General features: G+C 45.9%; 1 protein-coding gene across 3 annotated transcripts in view; it reads left to right on the top strand.

The window, feature by feature from the left end:
• RNF144A (ring finger protein 144A) overlaps nt 1-15,670 on the top strand; it is a 121,739-nt gene that overhangs the window by 27,449 nt on the left and 78,620 nt on the right. The window contains exon 2 of one of the 3 annotated variants that reach the window (XM_039247292.1): nt 198-394. The exons of the other annotated variants lie outside the window; for them this stretch is intronic. The gene's annotated coding sequence lies outside the window, so the exon portion shown is untranslated. The remainder of the gene's footprint in view (nt 1-197; nt 395-15,670) is intronic. 3 annotated transcript variants of the gene reach the window in all.

The following is a 15,670-nucleotide window of genomic DNA, read 5'->3' as shown; positions in this document are numbered from 1 at the left end:
GACCTCCCCAGTGAACTAGGATACTTCCCAAATGCTGGGTCTGATACAGGTTTTAGTAATCGTATCAACAGCTTCCCGTCCTGGCTCGGAGATTTGAGAGGCTGCTGCTGGGGAGGCTGGACGTCAGCACGATGGTCCCTGCAGCCTCCTCCTTGCAAGCTGCGTCTGAGCTCCTGTGCTGTCCTCGCCTTTCCCAGGTGGCGGGCACCCTGCTGAGTGTGGACCGCTCCAGGTCGCCAGGTGTGGAGGGACCCCAGGACCGAGACCTTCTCCCACGGTTCCGTATGGGCGGCCCGCCGTGAGGGGAGGAGCCGGCTGAATGCACGTAGGAGCGCCAGGACCCCAGGACGTGGCCAGAAGACCGTTCCTTTCCTCCCCTCAGGACTTCCCGGAGGTAATTCTGAATTTGGAAAATGAAGGCTCGAAACCCTTCATTTATATCTTAGTAGAACCTCAGCCACCAGAAAGAGCATAGCCCTGCCGTGGGGGGGGGGGGGGGGGGGGTTGTGCACCTTGTCACATGCACCATGTAAGCAATTGCTGAATACACTGCTCCTGAATTAATTTTAAGGATGCTTCTCAACATATGTTAAGCTGTTATAGTAACTAGTGTTTAATGAAGATTTCCACGTGGGCCCTCATTTGCTGCTTCTAACAACCCATGGGGTTGATATTGCCCGTCTAGCTTTGTGGACCAGGAAACGGGTTCAGAAGATGTATCGAAGGTCCCATTGACTTATTAATTCATCGAGAAGCCAGGGTTATGCCAGGTGCTGGTCTCACTCAGAACACACTGAACTCAGCACACAAACCCCGGCTTTCGTGGAGATCCTAGTTGAGTGGGGATGCGAGTGGAGGAGCGGGGAGACAGACGACAGACAGCGGCCAGCGTGAAGAAGGAAATTATACGTTTCGTTACAAGGCCTTGAATGTTGTGGAGAGAAGAAAAAAGTAGACACAGTGTGGAGGGTGGGGCGGGTTGCAGCTCGAAAGGGGGGTGGCCAGGAAGGGCTCATTAAAAAGTTGACATTTGAACACGGATTTAAGGAGTTGTGCTGACTAACCACTTGGTGTCTGGGACAGGAGCATTGCAGTTAGAAGAAAAGGGTGGGTGCAGAGGCCCACTGGCGGGTGGGAAAACACCAAGGAGGCAGGGTGGCTGGAGGGAAACCAGCAGAGAGAAGTGAGTTTGGGGGGGTTGAACAGAAAGCTGACCATGTGTAGCATCACAGGCGGTTGGAGAATTCTAGATTCTATCTATCTATCTATCTATCTATCTATCTATATTTTATTTCTGAGAGAGAGACAGTGTGAGCAGGGGAGGGTCAAAGAGAGAGGGAGACACAGAATCTGAAACAGGCTCCAGGCTCTGAGCTGTCAGCACAGAGCCTGATGCGGGGCTCGAACCCACGAACTGTTAGATCATGACCTGAGCTGAAGTCGGGCGCTTAACTGACTGAGCCCCCAGGCGCCCCGAGAATTCTAGGTTTTCTGATGGGCAATCAGCGTGGGGTATTAGGCAGCGGATGGACAGGATTTGCATTGCATTTTAATAGGTTCATTCTGGCCTCTGTGTGCATATAGGATGCAGGGGGTGGAGGATGCGGGTGGACCAGGAGACTATCTAGAGGCCAGTAGAGAAACCCATTATCGTCCAGACAAGAGATAATGGTGTCTTGCTCCAAGGTAGCAGTGGAGAGAGTGAAAAGCGGTCACGTTCTGGATACAGTTTGAAGACAGAATCCTGGCAGAATGGGTGTGGCGTGTGAGAGGAAGGGGCGAGGCTGTAGGCATGTCGAGGGTTTTAGCCGGTCACTAGGCAGAGCTGTCACCCACAGAAACGGGGACATCCGCGGGTAGAGGAGGTGGGGTTACAGAAAGGATTGGGAAGCTGGGTTCTGAGCGTGGGGAGAGATGGTAAGGCAGACGCTGCGCGGAGGGGACCGTGCAGACCTGAGAGCGGAGGGCGGAGATCTGGCTGCCGGGTCACGGGAGTCTGGGGCCTGTGCCGGTATTAGAGGAGATCCCGGCGAGGGGAGAGTTTTGAGGACGGGGCCCTAGAACATGCCAGCTCTGGGGGGAGCGAGTGGAGAGGAAGAGACGGCAGTGGAGACCAGGAGGGGACAGCCAGGGACGCAGGGGGAGATCAAGAGTGTGGCATCCTGGAAGCCTGCACGGAAGCATCTCACAGCGGGGGGAGGGTGTGTGTGTGAGCGGCCGGTGCAGGCGAGGTGAGGGCTGAGAAGGCTCTGGGGTCACTCACCAGTGGCTCTGGGGAGAACAGGAGGTGACATGGGGGTCTGGCGGCTGTGGACAAAGGCACCATTGGAGTGTTTGCGGAGAGACGGCCGGAGGCGAGGACAGGGAGAGAGACTGTTGACCGCTGTCCCGAGACGCTGGGCCGCGGAGGGAGTGGGCTAGGGGTGGTGTCCGGCGGGGTGAGTAAGGCCAGGGGAGTCACCAGCGTACTGGCGGCGAGCTCGTGTGCCCAGGGCAGCCCTTGGGCAGAGACTGGAAACTGAGAATGAAGCCAGCACCTTGCTGACCTCTCTTCCGGAGCAGGTGGGCGGTGCGTCTTGTACAGGTGGGCTTGTGGAGGAGTGGGGGTGGGGGGAAGGGCCGAGGACACAGGGTGGCACCCAGGTGGTGGCCCGCCGCAGGAGGCTCTGCCGTCATCTTCTGGTGGCTTGTATTGTGTCTGTGACCTGGGAAGCCTGGTGGCCAGCGGAGAGCGCCGCTGTGGAGGGGGGATTGCAAGTTTGGGGAGACCAGGGCAGCAGTGAAAAGCCTTCTGCAAGGAGTGGCCACGTGGTAGCCTGAGGCGGCGCCCCCAACTCCAGTCCCGCATCAAGTGTGATCGTGTTTTCTTAGACAGCTCGGCTGGCGAGTTGGAGGCACCCGGTGACCAGGACCTGAATTCCCGTTAGGCCGAGCGGGGAGGGGGGTGGTGGCAAAGTGAGAGCGCGGCCTGAGTTGACAGTGTGTGCAGGGGAAAGACGGGGCGGCCGCTGCGCCGAGGAAGCGTAGGGAGGGTCCACACTGTGGGGTAGGAATCCGGCGGGAGTGGTTGAGGGACACCCGTAGCCTGGGCTGGGATTGGGCAGGTCCCTAAAGGCCCCCGTTCCTCCCGCCAGGCCCCGGCTCCGGGTTCCGCCCCTGGCCTCTCACTGCCTGACCAGACAGCTTGCGGGCACATCCTGCTGGACCCCTAAGTGCAGACCAGTGCGGCCCATACGCCCCGGAGCCGTCCTGCGTGGGGGGGGGGGGTCTGCGGGGGCTCCCTGCACCCCCGGAGGAAGGAGGAAATACGGGCTTCGAGATTTGTGATTCTTCCTCCCCTTCTCCTCAGGCCTTGGGAACTATGAGCGTGCCGGCCTTTTCTTTCTTTAACGTCAACTTTAACATTTTAGGGTTCGGGCATCTCTCCTGGCCCAGAGATCTGGAGAGTGTCCTCACGTGTAAGGGAGGCAGGGGGGCTCCCTGGAGAAAAGGCGCTGTCAGGCGGACCCCACCGAGCCTTTTTTCCTGCCCACACCCACCTCCCAGGACGTTCCAGCAAATTCCAGGAGCCGTGAACTGGCTTCATAGGCACAAAAGATTTCATGTTGAAGAGGCCAAAATACCAGAAAATGACATTTCAGCACAAGCACAAGATATTTTTAAATGTTTGGGATTTATAAAGAGAAACAGTCTTCAGGAACCATAAACCACCCCCAAATCGCACTTCTGTGACTGCAGACGCTAAATCTGAAAGATAATTCTGTTTTGGGTTTTGGGTTTTTTTTCCTTCAAGTGGAGAATGTCATTGGCAAGAAAAGACATCTTGCGCCGGGAAAAACTCTGACTTGGCCGTGACCTGGGGCCAGAAGGGCCGCCCGTGAGCGCGGCTGCAGCCGTGAGGCCCCGTTCAGTCACCTCTGCTCTCGGCTGGTGAAGCTTTAAGGCAAAGGTCGTTTAAAACACTAACTAGAATCGAAAATATCAATACTGGCTTGACTTCCCTCGGCTGCAGCATGGCTGCAGTGGTTAGGCGCGCCGTATTTTTAGAAAGGGAAACAGTTGAAGATGCTGTTCTGAGATGATGTGGCCGAAGGCTCCGTTAGAATAAATCATCACAACCACATTTTCCACATTTATCTTAGTGGCAGTTGCTTTGTATTTATTTTTTGTTCTTTTTTGGTTGTTGGAGAGCTTTGGGTCACTTTTTGTGAGTGCAAGGGCCGCTGCGGCCGCTGTGCAGCCCGGGCGCCTCCTCCGTGAGCACCTCCTCCGTGAGCGCCTCCTCCGTGAGCGCCGTGAACTTCCCTGCGGTGCCGGCGGCCTTGGGGACTTCAGGTCAGAGAAGAGAGGACGTGGCCCTGGGAAGGCAGGTTTCTCTGGACGGGTCAGCGGCCGACCGCCTGTGAGCATCCCTCTGTGCAGGGTCAGGTGCAGGGGTGGGGAGCGGGGGGAGGGGGGACGGGGAGGCTCTGCTTTTGTGTTTTTCTGTGACTAATGTGAACAAACCCACCACGTGGACCTCCAGTTCCCAGACCTCAGTGCAGGACAGAGCAAAACCCAGAGGAAGGGGTGCTGCAGGATGGAATGTCCCAGGCCACTGAGACTTTGTGAGCTGCCCTCCCGGGCAAGGACAGAAGCAGAGGTGAGAGGAAGAGGTCTCAGGAGCCACGTGTGCTGGGTCCTGAATATTTGGAGGTAGAATCTATCCCTTGGTTGATGAAGAACCATAAAAATGAAAGGTAATGATAGGATCTTATTTATTTATTTTAAAGTTTATTTATTTTTGGGAGTGGGGGAGGGGCAGAGAAAGAGAGAGAATCCCAAGCAGACTCCCTACTGTCAGTATAGAGCCTGAAGGCAGGGCTCGATCTCATGAGCCATGAGATCTCAGAAATCATGACCTGAGCTGAAATCAAGAGTTAGACTGTTAACTGACTGAGCCACCCAGGTGCCCTGGTAGTGATAGGATTTAAAAAAAAATTTTAAAGTGATTTGGACAGATTCGCTGGGGGCTGTTGTGCTTCCTGTAGGAAGAAAAGATCGGGAGCAGCCAAGAGTCAAAAGGAAACGTTTGATCACGTGACCTAACAAAACTAAGGGATTCCCCCCACTCCCACCCCTGGTTTTAAAAAGACAGGACTTTGTTCTGGTCATTCCTAAAAGGCTAACAAGGGAACTTCACAGACTCACGCACACACAGTTTACCAAAGAAACATCCGGCTTCTGGTGTCCTTCGAGGTGCATAAATGACTTATGATCTTAGCTACATTTAATATTGCTTGATGAAATATCAGTGAGGAAGCCATTAGTAGCAGGTCATTATGATTTACCATAAAAGGGATAATACAAATCAATTACCTTAATCTCATTTTCATTCTTGACTGTCCTCATTTTAATAAGTGATTTTTCGAGTGTGTCCCATAACTTATTTCTAGTGTTTTTTTATAAAGTGCCTCTCTATCAACACGTTTATTTGAATTGAATAATGAGGTGGAACGTTTTCTGATAGAAAGGAAATCTGATGGCGTGATTGGCTTGGCAGTGAAAATGGGTCTTTGTGTCTTCAGTTATTGGAACACACCGAGTAGGCAAATAATACGGGCAAACATACAATGAAGCACTGTTATAATGTAGTGCACTAAGATATTTTATATGGAGAAGTACATGAAAATTTATATTTTTTCAGTTCTTCCTGAGCACGTTGGTTTAAACAAGGTGCCTCTAAGAGAAAAAGTAATGAGTACAATTAAGCAACTTCTGTAGCTTTAGTCTACTGTTTTGACATACTTTGCAGAAATTGGGCCTTAAATGAGCAATATCTTGGTAATTTATTCTCATACAGATCAAGTGGTTTCTAAAGGTGGGTTTTTTTTTAATCCACCAATTAAATTCCTGGTGGATCACTAAAACTAGTTTTTATTTTATTATTGTGTGTTTTTTGGCATACATGTGGAAGAAATGGAAAAAAAATCGAGTTTCATTTTTACACGCACCATCTGTTCTCAGATATGTACGTATATGCAAAATGGATCTTGAACCGGTTTTACGTGGGTGTTGAAGTTCTCCTGAGTCCCCTTAGTCACTGTGCCCAGCCATGAGAGGGGCCATGTGTATTGAAACCCGATGAATTATTTGCACGGTTTAGGACCATCACTGTGAAGACCGTGGATGGACAGGATTGGTGCAGGACAGGAGAGGTACCAGTGGGCTCTAGGTATCTGTCCCTGGGAGCGAGGCCACGCAAGAGGACCACACAGTATTGTGTGATTTTGTTCTGGATCCTCCTTGTCCGTTTAGAGTTCAGTGCTGGTGTAAGCTGAAGTATAAGCTGAAGTGAACACCAAAGAACATCACCTTATCACCCTCCCCCGGCAAGAAAATCAAATGCAATGTGAGGGTTGAAAAATCGGAATGAGTTGCATTCTGTGCTTTCTCCACCGTATGAGTAAGTGAGTGAATGTGAGGACTAACAAGTAACAGGATGTTTTGAGTATAAATTGTTTCAAGATGGGAAACCAGTCATATTTCATAATCTTCGAAGGGGGTGCTAGCCTGGGGAAAGCATTTCACAATACTTTTTTTTTTTTAAGGATTCAAAAAGTTTCCAGCAGAATAGAGAGTAAATCAAAAGTGCACGGTCTGAGGAAGATCCCTGTTCTGTTATAGGACAGGACAGAAGGATGTGCTCTACACCAAGGATCGTGGAATCGTGGATGTTAGGAGCTGGCATTGAAGTTGAATCTTCTGTAGCCTAGAGCTGGGTCTCTGGCCGTGAAGATGGAGTTGATGGGAGGGTGGATGTGTTGTTCAGGATTTCCATTCAGAGACCTGGCTACCCACTCAGCTAAACCATCCATGTTCTCTTTAAATTCATTGGAAGTGAGCCAACAATGGACTTTCTGAACCCATCGAGGATCTTATCTCTGATTTTGAGTTTTTTGGAAAAAAACTTTTAATGTTTATTTATGTATTTATTTTGAGAAAGAGGGAGAGAGAGAGAGAGAGCATGAGCAGGGGAGGGGCAGAGAGAGAGAGGGACACAAAATACAAAGCAGGCTTCAGGCTCTGAGCTGTCAGCACAGAGCCCGATGCAGGGCTCAAACAGATAGGCCATGAGATCATGACCTGAGCCAAAGTCAGTTGCTTAACCAACTGAGCCACCCAGGTGCCCCATCTGATTTTGAGTTTTTAAAGTTTACCAATTAATCTGGTTCCCTCTTCTTGAAATTAGTGCACACACATAATCATTAAAATAAAACTACAGAGTGGATATTAAATACCAACTTAAATTCCCTATGTCTTTGTTTTCTCCGGAACAAAACAGGTGTGATTTTTTTTCTTTCTTTTTTTGTTTTTGGTTTACTCATCTAGAAAAATTTAATATGCATGAAATGATCCCTTTTTAAGCCTAAACCAGACTATGCCATTGGACCGTTCTAAGGAGGGCTTTTAGAGAAACGTCAGGTAGGGTGTGATGTGTTGAACCGCTCACATGTGTGAGTTATGCATGTGACTCTCACACACATCTATGTGTGTAATGAACATCTATGAGCCTGTCTCTTAAACAAAACATTATCAATACTGACGCATCCCTGGGAATGTTCTCCCACGTCTGACTGTACCCTCACGTCCCATCCTTCCCCTAAGCTTCCCTTGCTCTGGGAGGGTGGTCTGTGTATCGATCGCCAAACTGTAGAGAATTTTACTCTTAGAAATGGTGTCCTGCTGTGAGCAGACTTGTGTTTTGTTTCTACGATTTAACCACACTGTTCCCTGTTGCTGCCTTTATTTATCTTATCATGATATAATATTTGCTAATGTTGACATGGAGCAATTCATGCATCTTCCCGCCAGAGGACATTGGGTTATTTTCAGTGTTTTACTGGCATAACACAGTCTTCTCTTGACGTTCTGGCCCACGTCTCTGCTTCACATGTGCATTTTTTTTTTCTCGATTATATACTTAGGAGGAACTTTGGGCCTGAAGAGAGGGTAATTCATGACCAACATTACGAGAAAAGTAGTGCTTTCAGAAGTGATTATATGAGTTCATATTGTCATCAGAAGTGAATAGCTTTCATGTAAGATTCATGCTTGTCTTCTCCCAAAACTTGCCGCTATCATGCTTATTAAAAAAATGTTTTTAATGTTTATTATTTTGAGAGAGAGAGAGAGAGAGAGAGCACAAACAGGGGAGGGGCAGAAAGAGAGAGAGACGCAGAATCAGAATCAGGGTCCAGGCTCTGAGCTGTCAGCCCAGACGTGGGACTCAAACCCATGAACCATGAGATCATGACCTGAGCCAAGGGTGGACACTTAGCCGACTGAGCCATCCAGGCACACTGGTGTGATTAAGCTTCTTGAGTTTTGCCCAGTTAATAGTCAAGTGAGTATAATATACCCATGACTCTGAGCTTCTGTTTGGCATGTTCAGCCACCACCTTTGGCCTCTGTTGTAAAAAGACGGTGCATCTTTTGGGTCTAGTTTTCCATTGGATTGGACATTGTCTTCTCCTCGATTTGAAAGCATTTTTTGTATAGTTTGAAGACTAATGTTGTTGGTTTCATGTGTTAAGATGCTATTTCCCAGTTTGTACCGTCTATTGTCACAAGGTGTCTTCTGATGAATAGAAATTCTGGATTTTAATATATTTAATGTGTCAAATTTGCCCATTTAGGATCTTTCATTTTAGATACTCATTTATATCCCGAACTCAGAAGTTACTCTTTTATATTTTCTTTTAATAGTTTTCTAAATTATATGGGGATAGTTTTGGGGTGTGATGTAGGAATCCAATATGATTTTTATCCACAAGGAAAAACAATTTATCTAGTACCATTTATTGAACAATACTTTTCTCCACTGATCTGGAATGCACACTCCGTAATGTATCCAGGTCCTATATGTGCATGGGTTTGTTCCTGTGTGCTCTGCATTTATGTGTGCCTTACTATGCCAGCTCTGTGTCAGGGTGGCATGCCCTTCAGTACTGTTGCTCTCTACTAAGACTTAATATTTGGTCCCCTCACCTTTTCCCTCTTACTCAGTGATGTTCGGTTGTACTGAGCCTTTTTGCTCCTCTGCAGAAATTTTAAAGTTAATTTACGAAACAAGAACACCACAGTTATAAGGTAAAACCTGTCGGGCATTTGCTTGAATTGCATTAATTCTGTAGGTCAGTTTAGAAAAAAAAATTTACTTTATTTTCTTTTTAAAAAAAGTTTGTTTATTTGAAAGAGTGAGAGAGACAGAGACAGAGGAGAGAGAGAGACCGCTCGTAAGTGGGGGAAGGGAAGAGAGAGAGACCGAGAACGCCAAGCAGGCTCTGCGCTGTCAGCACAGAGCCACTCAGGGTTCGGACTAATGAACTGTGAGGTCATGACCTGAACCTGAACCAAGAGTTGGATGCTTTACAGACTGAGCCACCCAGGCACCTGAATTTACCTTTTTTTCCCTTTTTAAAAATATTGAGTCCTATTCATGAACATTGTATCACTATGTTTATATTTGTTTTCACAAATGTTTTTTGGTAGTTTTATACTTTTCTGTCTATAGTCTTACATCTTCTGCATTCTCCTAGGTACATACATGTCATATATGTTTGTTCCTAGGTGCTTTAGGGGATATTTAGTATTTACGATACTTTTGGAGATGACATCTTTGCTGGAGTATAAAAATGTACTTGATGCTTGTATATTGACCTTGCTTTTAGCCACTTTACTAAGTAAGCCTTCAGTATTTCTAATGTTCTGTCTATAGATCTTCATATATAAATAGTCCTTTGTGACTCAAAGTATTGTTTATTTCTTTTCAATTCTCATATTTTGTTTTATTTTTGAGTTTGGGCCTTGAATACAGTGTTGTGTTGAAGTAACGGAAGATGTCCTTTCCCTTTCCCTTTATTCCTTATAAAAACCAGGAATAAAGGGAATTTATAAGGTTTGTTATAAGGAATGTTCTAATTTAATTAAGAATGATATTGCTGTCGTTTTTTCTTTTTTTATGTTCCTGATTAGGTTAAGGAAGTTCCCTTCTGTCTCTGTTTTGCAGAGTTGTGTTTTATGTTTTTAATCATAAACACATGTGGAGTTTTATCAAAGGCTGTTCTGCGTCTATTAGGATGACCATATGGCTTCCCCTGTTTCCCTCTTACTGTGTTGTATTACATGAATTATTCCCATAGCAAATTCTTCTGTACTCCTACGATAAATCTAGCTTGTTCAGCTTCATGGTTTTTCTCCCCTAAATACAATTCTGATACACATCTGGATTCTATTTGGTCTTATTTTGTTAAAAAACTTTTTTCTTTACTTATAAGATGGTTTGCCTATATTTTCCCCTTACTGAAACTGCTTGCGTCTGATTTAGAAAGAGGCCTTTTTCATTTTCTTTTGTCCCATTTCCTTGCTGGATTTCGTGTTTGATTTCAGTTATCTGCTCTTGCAACTTTGGTAGTACTCAGCTGAAAACAAGAACATAGTGCTTTTTTCCTTGTTGGAGGATGTCTTTCCAGTTTTTTTCTGGGTTTATAAAATTATTTGAACTTTTTCTTTTTGAGCCAATTTTCTCAAATTATATTTTTCAAGGAGTACAGCAAAACCTTGGATTGCGAGTAACTTGTTCTGCAAGTGTTCCGCAAGCAAATGTTTCTAATCAATATTAATTTGATAAACCAGCGAGGTCTTACGCTAGGAATAGTACATGACCCTGAAAACCACGCGATCTCAACTGAGCCAATAGTTCTTGAAATTTGCTTTGATATGCGAGTGGCTTGTATGACAAGCATGTTTCCAAAACGAATTATGCTCGCAAACCAAGGTTTTAGTGTCTATTTACATCCCCTATTCAGGTTAAAATTAGCATAAAGTTATTCATTTAATTTTTAAGTTTCTGCTGTTTGTGTCTCATTACAAATATAGTTTATTTGGGCCATATCTTTTTTTTTTCCTTGACCAACTTGCTGAAGAGTATATGTTGTTTTTTTTTTTTTTTTTAATATTTTTTTTTATTTCTAGGAGAGAGAGAGAGAGACAGCGTGAGCAGGGGAGGGTCAGAGAGAGAGGGAGTCACAGACTGAAACAGAATCCAGGCTCCGAGCTGGCAGTCAGCACAGAGCCCGACGCGGGGCTCGAACCCACGAACCGCGAGTTCATGACCTAAGCGAAAGTCGGACGCTTAACCGACTAAGCCACCCAGGCGCCCCTGAAGAGTATATGTTTTATTACTGTTTTCAGAGGAAAATACTTTTGACTTTATTGACTTTCTTTATTTTAATTGTATTTTGTGTTTTATTTGTTTTTGTTTTTATCTGTAACCAGTCTTTCTAGTCTGTAACCAGTCTTTCTAGTCTGTGTTTATTCTGTAATTCTTTCCTAATTTCTTAAACTATAGACAGTTCTATAATTTTTGGACTTTTTTTCTTTCTTTTAAAAAATTTTTTTATTTAAGAGAGAGAGTGTGCATGAGTGGGAGAAAGGGGGAGAGAGAGAGAGAGAGAGAGAGAGAGAGAGAATCTTAAGCAGGCTCCATGCTGAGGGTAGAATCTGACACAGGGCTCGATCCCACGACCCTGGGATCATGATCTGAGTGGAAATCGAGAGTCAGATGCTCAACTGACTGAACCATCCAGGGACCTCTAGACTTCTTTTTTAATAGAAACATTTAAGATGATTTATTTCCCTCTGAGTACTGCTTTAATGGGGTCTCTTAGGTTTTCTTAAATAATATTTTCAGTATTGTTTAGTCCTACATATTTTTAAAGTTCTGTACTTTCTTCTAAACCCATGAGTTACTGATGAGTCTTTTACAGGTTTCAGACGTGGAGACACTTGTCCCTGTGAATGTCTGTCTTCACTGCCCCGATGTCAGAGTACCTGGTCCATGTGATACCATTATTTGAAATTTACCGAGTCATTTTTTATGACCGTTTGTGATGTCAGGTTCTGTAAATGTTCTATGAAGTTTTGAGAAGTCTGTGAATTCTCAGTTTTTTTTAAATTATGAGATTTAGATGTTTATTACACTTAGATTAATAGTGCTTTTTATACTTACCATGGTTTTACTAATTTTGTATGTTCATTATATTAAGTAATATAAAGTGAATTTGCCCTCTGATGGCATATCTGCTGTTTTCAGTAACCGTATCAGTTTTGTTTTTCAGGTTTTGAAACTATTTGGTGTATACAAATTTAGAATTACTATGACCTCACAATGAATTGCACCTTCTATTGTTATATAGTTACCTTCTTTTTTCTAATTATGCATATGCTTTAAATTCTCATTTTTCTGATAGTTTTCTTTCAGTTGGCATTTCCCTGGAGCACCTCTCTCTGTGATTTGATTTACAATCTTTCCAATTTCATGAGGTTTTATGGGTATCTCTCTCTTTTTACGATGCAATTTTATCATTCTTTTCCCTTTTGGCTGTCAAGTTTAATCCATTTATTTCTTAGAATCTTTAATATCTTTGGATTTTCTTCCAACCAAAGTATTTTTATACTACTTTCTTTCCTTTTTTAAGTGCATGTTTCTTTGTGTTCTTATTGCATTTTTTTCCTTTTATAATCTGGCAGGTACACATTCTATTTCTCTTCTCTTAGTGGACATGAGTGAAATTTTACCAAGTATTATACATAAAGTTTAAGATAAATCTCTTAACTCCTCAGTTTTTAAAATACACAAAAGCTTTCCCAATCACGCTGTGGCTAACTTAGAGACTTAGAAGCTCACTCTGCTTTTTGGGAGGGAGGGGGGCTTTAGTTATTTTCCAATGTGAAGGGCCTTTACGGAAACAAATTCATTATATTATATTGAGAGATGTAGCTGTGTCTCATTTTTGTCTTAAAGTAATTACATCTGTGTTGCTACTGAAGGTATGGTCTCTGGGGTCCTACACCCATTTCGGAATTGGGAGTATCCCAGAGGGTGCCAACACCTTCCCTAATAGCAAGGTTTCCATAACTTCTGTGCAGATTCTTCAGTGAAGTGTATGCAACACGTATGAGTGTAAAGACATATTTCTTAGTCAGTTTGCACTAGATGAAGGGTCCAGATTTAAACTGGATGTAAATAGAGCAGCCCCTTCATATGTTATACAGGCATACAGACAGAATGTAACAGGGTTAAAATTCGTTACTATCAGCAAGGTAGTGTAGATGTCTTGATTCTGTAATTTCATTTTACTTTTATTTTCTATGGTATATCAACATGTGTGAAGAGACTCACAGCATTACCCCCCACCACAGAAAAGGCCAGGAGCACCTGGGTGGCTCAGTAGTTTGAGCGTCCGACTTCTGCTCAGGTCATGATCTCACAGTGTGTGGGTTTGAGCCCCGCGTCGGACTCTGTGTGGAGAGCTTGGAGCTGACAGCTCGGAGCCTAGAGCCTGCTTCCGATTCTGTGTCTCCCTCTCTCTCTACCCCTCCCCTGCTTGCTTTCTGCCTCTCTGTCTCTCTGTAAAAAAATAAATAAACATTTAAAAATTTTTAAAAAAAGGAAAGAAAAGGCCAGTAGGATATGTTTCTTTGGAAGACACCTCGTTGTCTCATATTTTTGTCAGTGACTTGAGATCCTGGGCCACATCAGGGGTTTGCTATCAGGTGTGTGTTAGGTGTGTGTGCACTACACCAGACTATTAGGGCCACATCGGATGTGCCTTTTCTCCTGAGCGTTTCATTGTATAGCCGTGTGTCTGGACGTAGAATTGTAGAAAGCTCAGCTCGGAGGAATTCATGGAGCTCTGTGGTTTCCGTAATTATCTTCATTGGGGGGGGGGGTGATGGTGCAATGGCCCCTTTCTTCAAATAAGTTTCAGGGAAGCCCAATGTCTTAAAAATAAACAGAAATAAAAATCCGTGCAGGCTCTGATTGGAATAAGCTTGGGGCACCTGTAGTCCACACCAGCCACGGCCTCCCCGCCTTGGGCCCAGGTGAAGCTGGGGAGCGGCAGAACCCACACAAATCCCTTTCCATTTAGCCCTTACATTTCAGCAGAAGAGAATCCAGAAGCCCCAAGGGAGCCACGGGTTGACTGGTGGCTGGACCGGAGTCCACGTCTTCACGGCCCCTATGGGTTCTCTGCCACCACCAGCTCATTTCCACAGCCAGGTAGAGCTGCTACCCCGGGTGACGCCGAGGGGGACACGATTTACACCTGTCCGCTTTGAATTGTGTCTTCACATCCAGATCTCATGTGTATCTAGGCCTTTCGCTTGGGGGACCCCAATTTTCCAGCCAGACTCGCCATGTCTTCTTAATCCCGAGCCCTGGGTCTGCCGCGGGCTTCCTCGGGGGTCTGCCAGACCAGGGAGAGGCCTGTCCAGTGTCCCGTAACAGAGATGTGGTGACAAAAAGACTCGTCTCTTCTCTGTCTTCTGTTGGCTTCAGGCTCTCGCTGGCTTTCTCACTGGTGGTCACAGAGGGATCGATTCTTTCAAGCAGACAGACCACATGCTATTTCTGTGCTGTAAATTTCCAAACTTCTTCGCCGTCCACCTCTCCAACCACACGCTGGAATAAGCAGTGTGTTTGCAGCTATAATCGGCACACTTAAATACTAGTTAAATTCGGAGTGAGTACAGAATCCGTACAGCTATAAAAATACCACGTGGCTGTGGGCCATCTGAGACCTTTGGCAATGAGGTGATCCCTCCAGGACTTTTTAAGGTTTACGGGGTGTTCCAAAATAGCCCAGATTACAGGTTAGGGGGGCTCTGATTCACAGAGAGTTGTGTCCGACACCAAGGAGTCTTGGCTGCCGACTGGCAAATTCCTAGTTTCTGTTTTCCTGAGGAAAGACACACAGTCAGAGGCATTTGTTTTCCTGTAAAGTCGCTGAGGACGACACCTTACACATTCGCGCTGGTGGCCTCGGTGTCTGGCACACGGTATGTGCCTGGATGGTTTTGGGGCGACCGCCTGGCTCCCTGCCTTCCTGCCCTCCTTCGTTCCTATGCCCCTGGTGCTTTCCCTGCCCCCGTATGCACATCGTTTCACCCACCCCTGGGGCCCCCTGGCGGGTGTAGCGTGCAGGCTCGCAGGGCAGGGAGGAGGGGGTGTCCGCCCAGGAGCCCAGGAGTCCAGTTGGCACTTGGGTCTGGAGTTTAGCTCTGCTGAATCTCACACAGGGACTTCCATTTCACTCTTGCCTCCAGGTAGATCCTCAGAGATGCCCTGTTTGGGTTTTTTGTTTTTTTGTGTGTGTTTATTTATCTTGAGAAAGGGTGAGCATGAGCAGGGAAGGGACAGAGACAGAGGGAGAGAGAGAATCCTAAGAAGGTTCTCTGCTGTCAGCATAGAACCCAATGAAGGGCTCAAACTCACGAACTGTGAGATCATGGCCTGAGCCGAAATCAAGAGTTTGCTGCTCAACCGACTGAGCCATTCAGCACCCTGAGATGCTCTGTTTTAGTCTATTAGCATCTGGGGGCCGCTGTTCAGCCCCCACGCAGCATGTCCCCTCTGGAAGGCTCGGTGTTGTGCAGAACACTCCTTTACTCGTTATGTGATGGGCATTGACTGTGTCCACACGCTACGGAAATTGCGGAGGCTGTGTCCACGTTATTACTCAGGTGCACGGAAGTTCTAACTGCGGTTCTCTGCCCCAAAGCTATGGAGTCATTGCTCTAAAATCACGAACATGAAGACACTGTCTGTTCAGAACTCCATCAG

The sequence above is a fragment of the Hyaena hyaena genome, unplaced genomic scaffold, assembly GCF_003009895.1.
Source record: "Hyaena hyaena isolate Hyena2069 unplaced genomic scaffold, ASM300989v1 scaffold_290, whole genome shotgun sequence".
Taxonomy (NCBI): Eukaryota; Metazoa; Chordata; class Mammalia; order Carnivora; family Hyaenidae; genus Hyaena; species Hyaena hyaena.
This window is presented reverse-complemented; position numbering and strand designations above follow the sequence as displayed.